The following is an 8949-nucleotide window of genomic DNA, read 5'->3' on the forward strand; positions in this document are numbered from 1 at the left end:
AGCTGTGTGAGGAGGTGTCACGCCCGAACTGTGGAGGGAACCTGTGAAAGAGGTTGACCTAGAAAGAATGTGAAGAGGTGGTGAAGCACAGCCTTCAAACGTTGGGCCTCACAGAGGCAATGACAAGTGACCGAGACCTTTGGAGATATGCTGTGCTTAAGAAGACACAGCAAGCCAAGTGAGATCGTAGTTGTGGCCGATACCAGTGTCGCATAACTGGCTCATTTAAAAGCACCCTTCAATCTTTGAGTGATATGCCATGCTTATGAAGACCTGTTGAACCCAGTGAAAATGTAGTCGTGGAAGATTGGCATCCATGCTGGTGGCACATAAAAATCATCACTTAAGTGTGGCCAATGCACCTGTGCCAGTGGCACATAAAAAGCATCATTCGAATGTGGCTAATGCCAGTGCCACCTGAATGGTACTTGTGCTGGTGACATGTAAAAAGCACCCACTACACTCTTAGTGTGGTTGGTGTTAGGAAGGGCATCCAGCTGTAGAGACCTTGCCAAATCAGATTGGAGAATGGTGCAGCCTCCAAGTTTGCCAGTTCTCAGTCAGACTACCCAGTTTAGAAGTTACTGAATTTTCAAGAAGATATACATTGTTACAGACTCTGCCATAAAAACTGATCCCATAAAAGCAAAAAAATCAGTGACAGGTAGAGTCACTGATTTTTTTGTTTTCATGGGATCAGTTTTAATTTATAGACTAGTTTATCAAGTCCCTTGTATATCTAAGGCTGAGAGAACAGAGGGCAGTGTCTGTTAGGGCTGAGGGAGCAGACAGACATCATAGCTGGTATAGTCATAAAAATCAAGATTTATTAGAAGCAATATCATGAGGTTTGGTAAAGGAAAACTTAAAATAAGATGTTAGCTGATAATTAAGACCACTGATAATGAAACAGGGGAAGTCTTATCATGTAGTTAAATATTTTAAACAATGTTACTATATTGTATACAGTTAAAGTTTAGGGTTATTCAAAGAATTATTAAGAAGAATATTATAACAAAAGGATAGAAATTTATGAATACTTTTGAGTATATACCAAACTTTTACTGCAATAGAGGGAGGAAAAGAAATTATCCTGAAATAGTTTAATATCTATACATATTGTACACTTAAATACTAACTCATTAGATGGTATCTGTGAATATTGATTAATTGATATATACAGGTATTAATAAAGGAGTATTGAGGTAAAGGAACATGCTAATTATATATTAATAAAATTATAATCGAAGCAGTATTTTTTTATTAGTAGTGAATATACCAGTATAGTTTTATATAAGCTAAGTATGAATTCACAGAGATGCAAAAATTAGATTAATTCTATAAATAAATAAAGGTTAATTATAAAATAATAAAGAAATAAAATAAACAAGTAGGGCAGAACACTATAGAAAAGGAAATAAAATGGCTTAATTACTAATACTATGGTAATGTATATGTAGCTAATTAACACCAATAGAAAAGATTTTTTTTTAAATGTATAATTCAAAATATATCAGACTAAAAATTATATATTTACTTATTTAGCTAATATCAATAAAAGACTGATGTCTGGAATCAGCTAAAGGAATATTTAAGTTATGTAACGATCATATTTTACACTAATCTTTTTTTAAAACTAAGGGTTATATCATAAGTTTAAGAAGTTATTATTGTTACTCCCTACATGATATTTATAGTTTCTTAGTGGTACTTGTTTAGAAGGGTTATTTATATAAAGGCCCTTATAAATACTAAGATGTGGGGGGGGGGGTGTTAGAACCATTTAAGAAAGAGATAAATCAAGTAATTTCTAAAGATCATTTCAAACAATATTGTCTTATTGTATAAAGTTAAAATTTAGGGTAATCAAGAAGATTATTAAGAATGAAATTTTAACAAAATGATAAAACTTCTTTGAATATTTTGAGTATATACCAAATTTTTACCACAATAGAGGGAGGAAAAGAAAATTGCAAAGAAATAGTTTAATATTTATTTACATATTACTTATCTAAATATTAACCTATTATATGGTTTCTATGGAGATTGATCAAATGGATTTAATTGATATTTAATAAGGGAGCAACTGAGGTTAAAGAATATGTCAACTATATACTGATTTAATTAAATTGAACTATTTTAAGTTGTCGAGATACTGGTATTACCTTATATAAGGTGAGTACGAATTAATAGGGGTACAAGGGTTAAATTTATTTAAGACTACTATAAAATAATAATAACAATAACAATAATAAAATGATCAGTTAGGGTAGGGCATCATAGAAAAGGAATAAAAACAGCCTAATCACTAAAAACCATAATAAAATATCCATACCTTATTAATTTCAATAGCAAGTATTTATAGAAAATGTATAATAATTTAAGTATTATGAGCTAAAAATTGTTAATTAACTTATTTAGCTTATTATAATCAGGTGTTGGTTAAAAGAATAATTGTTGTTAAAAGGACATGCTAATCATATACTAATATTAAATTAAGAGGTATAATATAGATTTCAAAATTTATTTGTGTTAATCCATAAATGATATTACAGTTTCTTAGGGGTATTTAATTAGAAGGGCTGTTTGTATAAAGCCGATATAAATACCAAAATTAAGAGGACGGAACACTTTAAGAAAGGTATAAAAAAACTTAGTTGCTAAAACTATTTTAAACAATATGTTATTGTTGTAAAAAGTTAAAATTTAGGGTTATCAGGAAGATTTATCATAGAGGTGAGAGGACAAATTTACTATAAATTAGTTAAATTATAATTTAGGTAGTTTAATTTTTAAGTTGTGAAGATACCCATATTGTTTTTATAAGCTGAGTATGGATTTATAGGGGAACAAAAATTTAGGTGTGTCTAAAGGCAATTATAAAGTATTAAAATGATTGGGTTGGGTAGAAACACCATAGAAAATGATATGAAATAGCTTAATCACTAAATTCATGATGAAGTATATATACAACTTAGTGTGTGTGTATATATATATATATATATCATCATCATCATCATCATCATTTAGCGTCCGCTTTCCATGCTAGCATGGGTTGGACGGGTCAACTGGGGTCTGTGAAGCTGGAAGGCTTCGTCAGGCCCAGTCAGATCTGGCAGTGTTTCTACGGCTGGATGCCCTTCCTAACGCCAACCACTCCGCGAGTGTAGTGGGTGTTTTTTACATGCCACCTGCACAGGTGCCAGACAGAGCTGGCGAACGGCCACGAACGGATGGTGCTTTTACGTGTCACCGGCACGGGGCCAGGCGATGCTGGCAACGGACACGAACGGATGGTGCTTTTACGTGCCACCGACACGGGGCCAGACAGAGCTGGCAACCAGCCACGAACGGACGGTGCTTTTACATGTCACCGGCACGGGGGCCAGCCGAGGCTGACTATATATATATATATATATATATATATATATAATATATATATATATATATATATATATATATACATATATATATACATATAACATATATATATGTGGGCCTCACAGAGGAAATGACGAAAGACCAAGACCTCTGAGATATGCTGTGACTGCGAAGACCCGACAAATGAAGTGAGTTCGTGGCTCACAGGATGGCCTGCTGTGCTAACCTTGGATCATTGGGTGACCCGATGTTCTTGATGAGACCTATTGAGTCAAGTATGTCAACAGCAACATCAAAATAAAAATCAAATGGAAATTGTAGTTTAGATACCCATGCCGGTGGCACATAAAAACACCTTTCGAACGTGGCCGATGCCAGCGCCGCCTGACTGGTGTCCATGTCGGTGACACATAAAAAGCACCAGCCGATCATGGCCGTTTGCCAGCCTCCTCTGGCCCCTGTGCTGGTGGCATGTAAAAGGCACCCACTACACTCACGGAGTGGTTGGCATTAGGAAGGACATCCAGCTGTAGAAACACTGCCAAATCACACTGGAACCTGGTGCGGCCTCCTGGCTTCCCAGACCTGGTCGAATCATCCAACCCTTGCTAGCATGGAAAACAGACGTTAAATGATGATGATGATGATGATGATATATATATATATATATATATATATATATATATATATATTTGGTGTGTGTGTGTGTGTGAGTGCGTGAATCTATTCTTGTGACCTAAATTTCACATTTTATTTCTTTTCAGAAATCCAGGGAGAAAGGGCAGCTTGTCTTTCTAAAGTATGCTCACATCAGAAGCTGAAAACTTATAGCCAAGTGCAAGAAAAGCACCTAACATATAAGAAGGTGTTTTTACATGCCACTTGCATGGGTATCTTAACTACAATTTCCATTTGATTTTTATTTTGATGTTTGTGTTGACATACTTGACTCAATAGGTCTCCTCAAGAACAGCGGGTCACTCTACGAGCCAAGGTTAGCACAACAGGCCATCCTGTGATCCATGAACTCATTTCATTTGTCGGGTCTTTGCAGAGGTCTCGGTCTTTCGTCATTTCCTTTGTGTGGCCCAACGTGCCACCAGCATATAAGGAAACAGCATTGAACATGAATGACTGTGGTTTTGGAATCTCATTTTGCAACTCAAATTAGAGTTCTGTTCATTCTTAGTATTTCTGTTTTGGGGAATCTGAGATCAACTAGGTATCTTCCAAAATCTGACACATTTTCTCTCTCTCTTTCTCTTCCTCTCTCTCTCTCTGTCTCTCTCAAAGAGCTTAGGCTTGAAACATCAAACACTTTTCCATTTTTCCCATGCACCAAACTAATAAATCTGCTTGTTGTTCCCTCACTTGTCTTTGTCTTTTGTTGCCTGTACATTTAAACCATATATATATTATATATATATATATATATATATATATATATATATATTATATATATGTATATATATATATATACATGCATACCTCGCTCTGTGTCCTTAATTGGTTCCAGGAAATACGACTTAGGTCGAATTAACATGTCTCTAGGCTAGGCTAGGCTGAATTTACTTGTCTCTAGGCTAAATCCCCATAATAACCATTCCCACTTTTGTACTTTATTTATGAATGCATTTTCAATAATACATGGTTAACCTATTTTTAATAATACGTGGTTAACCTATTTTAAGCTTACAAACAAATAATTTTATTCTTTAATACAGTACAGTAAAAAAAGTTATGAATGCAATTTGGCGGTTTTTACCATACATATATATATATATATATATATATATATATATATATATATATATATATATACCGGAGTAAACACATAAATGTGAAACAAGGTGGAAAAAAGAGTACTCAAATACCAGTGGTAGAGTAATATGCTTTATTTTAAGCAGCAGAAAATTCAACAAAATCTGTTACTCTGAGTTTCTCTTTGCCGTTCATCAGACAGTTTTTGCTAGAATGGAACCGATATATCAATTCAATCTAGACTCTTACAAACGCTACACCTTTTTAAAAAATGGACTTGTTTGATTGGCCCTTTAGAAAAAACGGTCAATCTTCGAGCGATAAACAAAAAGGTCAAAAATATATGTATATATATATAATTTTTATAATTTTTATAAGTATTTATATATATATACATATATTTTTGACCTTTTTGTTTATCACTCAAAGATTGACCGTTTTTTCTAGAGGGCCAATCAAACAAGTCCATTTTTTTAAAAGGTGTAGCGTTTGTAAGAGTCTAGATTGAATTGATATATCGGTTCCATTCTAGCAAAAACTGTCTGATGAACGGCAACGAGAAACTCAGAGTAACAGATTTTGTTGAATTTTCTGCTGCTTAAAATAAAGTATATTATATATATATATATATATTATATATATATATATCATCATCATCATCATTTAACATCTGCTTTCCATGCTAGCATGGGCTGGACGAATGACTGAGGGCTGGCAGACCAGATGGCTGCACCAGGCTCCAATCTTGATCTGGCAGAGTTTCTACAGCTGGATGCCCTTCCTAACGCCAACCACTCTGAGAGTGTAGTGGGTGCTTTTACGTGACACCAGCACGGGGCCAGTCAGGCAGTACTGGCAACGACCTCACTCGAATCTATTACACATGCCACCGGTACAGGTGCCAGTGAGGCAATGCTGGTAACGATCATGCTCGAATGGTGTCTTTTACGTGCCACCGGCATGGAGGCCAGATAGCCACTCTGGCAACGATCACGCTCAGATGGTGCTCTTAATACCCTACTAGCACGGGGCTCAAGTGCCAGTAATGTGACGCTGGTAACGATTATGCTCGAATGATGCCTTTTAAGTGCCACTGGCATGGAAGCCGGTTATATATACATACATATATATATATATCTCTATATTATAAATCTGAAATGCGAAAAGTTTGTTTGTTTGTCTGGTTTTGGCATTGAGAACGGCTTAAAGGCCACTAGATCCCGTCGGATTGACTCCAAAATTTACAGGGACATGTAAAAGGTGTCGTTGCTAGGGCCAAAAACGCACTTTGACAAGTCGACTCTCATTCTTTTATGTATCTGTCTTCCTCCGTCACTCACTCTCTTTCCTCCCTTCCCATCACTTTCTATATATAATGTCATTTAACAGCGTCTAACTCCCCTTTACTTTCTCTTTATAACGTCGTCAAACAGCGTTCTATATCTCCCCCTCACCGCCTTCGACAGCGCTTTCACACTCTCTCTCTCTCTCTACGTCTGTCTGCATTCATACACAGAATTATCATCGCCACCACCACCACCCAATCATGAGAACAAATATTATGAATCAAATATTTATTGGGTTAATTTATATATGTGTGTGTGTGTTCTATATATAAATATGTATATTAAACTTTTTAATACTTTTTGATAGTTATATATATATTTTTTTAAAATTATAAATATAAATTAATAATTTTAATTTTAAATTTAAATAATTTTAATTTTAAATTTTATATTTTATATATTTTGTATATTATATTTTTATTTTTAGTTTTCGTTTATGTTTTTCACTGTTTGATTTGCCTAAGAGTGGTTTTATCTCTAATTCAATTTATATATATATATATATATATATATATATATAATATATAATTTGTATACATTTGTATATATAATGCGTACACACACACACACATATATATATATATAATGCGTATATATATATATATATATATATATATATATATAATGTGTGCATAATGTGGTCGGTTGTGCTGAAATATGCACACCTATGTTAAAAGTGCTGGCGAGTTTGCATGGCAACTATTTTTTTCCTCAAATGAAAGGTGTGACCTCTAGGACAAAATTCCTCATCTTAAAATGTGACCCGAGTAGACCCGAATGAAATCGGGTTATATTAACCAAATTATATTAACCAAAATGTGAAAAGAGGTCTAAATGGGGCTTGAAGGGGATTAAGATTTACAGGAGCGGGTGTTTAGGAATTTTCTGTTACATGAAGCTAAAAAATTTGCGCCAGCCTTTAAATCGTCAACGTGTTGCCGTCCATGATGAAGACGTTTTGAATGCTTGCCATGGTGAGTCTACTGTCATGAGAAAGAATCACTTCAAAGCTTGGTGTTTAGGAATTTTCTTTTATATCAAGTTCAAAATTTTACGCCAGCCGTTAAACTGCCACTATGTTACTGTCCGCCGTTAAGAAATGCCAGCCATGGTGACTCTACTATCCTCACATTCTATCCTTTCAAACTTTGGTTTCCAATATTTTTTTTATTTTTATTCAGCTCGCAAGTTCGTCTGTCCCTTTTAAATGTTAGTGTTTTGCTTTCTACCTTGAAGCAGACCTTTCCGTTGTCACTGCCTGATATTTATGATTGATCTTTCAAACTACTTTCTTTCTCAACTTACTCAAGATCTTTTATTGTTTATAAATGGGAGAGAGATAGATAGAGAAAGATAGAGAGTAAGAGAAAGCAAAGGAGAGTCCGAGAGAAAGGAAGAGTAAGAGAGTGGGAAAGGGAGAGAGAAAGGAGAGAGAAACAAAGAGGGAGAATCATCATCATCATCATCATCGTTTAACGTCCGTTTTCCGTGCTAGCACGGGTTGGATGGTTTGACCGGGGTCTGGGAAGCCAGGAGGTTGCACCAGGCTCCAGTCTGATCTGGCAGTGTTTCTACAGCTGGGTGCCCTTCCTAACGCCAACCACTCCGTGATTGTAGTGGGTGCTTTTTTCGTGCCACGGGGGGAGGGGCACTGGCAGCGGCCACAATCGGTTGGTGCTTTTTACGTGCCACCGGCACAGAAGCCAGTCAAGGCGGCGCTGCCATCAGCCACGTTCAGATGGTGCTTTTTACGTGCCGAAAGGATGCAACAGAAAATAACAACCACACTCTTACCTGCGCATAGAGCAGGTCACCTTCAGCTAGTATATATATATATATATATATATATATATATATATATATATATAATATATATATATATATATATATATATATACACACACACACATACATACATATACATGTATACATACATATACACACACACTCAAGCATACATACACACACACACATACACACACACACACACACACACATACACCCATATAGACAGTTTTTATCAAAAAATACCAAATAACAGGAGAAACATATTTCAAACGTGAGTGTATGTACATTTTTAAATTTTAATCAGCAGGAAGTTACAAAGGTGACTGATCTAAAAAATTAAATTGTTATGCATGTGTGTGTATCTATATATATTTATATACATATACATATATACAGGGTGCAATGAATATCTAAATCACGTAAAAATGAAAATAATGCTGACATCTCATTTTAACAGATGTATTTACCAAAAATAAGGTGACCAGATGTTAGAAGTGATGTGGTTGCAGAAATTGTCTGACAATCATGACAGGGTTCTCCTGCTTTTGTGGCATGGTGCAGACTCCTGTTGCCAGACATCGGATCTTCCAGCAGTCACTCTCTTGAGCCAGGACAGCACTCCCTCCTCCAGGCACTCCGTGTTGAGTCTGAGTCCATGCTGGAAGATGAATAG

This window comes from Octopus sinensis, linkage group LG1 (assembly GCF_006345805.1).
Source record: "Octopus sinensis linkage group LG1, ASM634580v1, whole genome shotgun sequence".
NCBI lineage: Eukaryota > Metazoa > Mollusca > Cephalopoda > Octopoda > Octopodidae > Octopus > Octopus sinensis.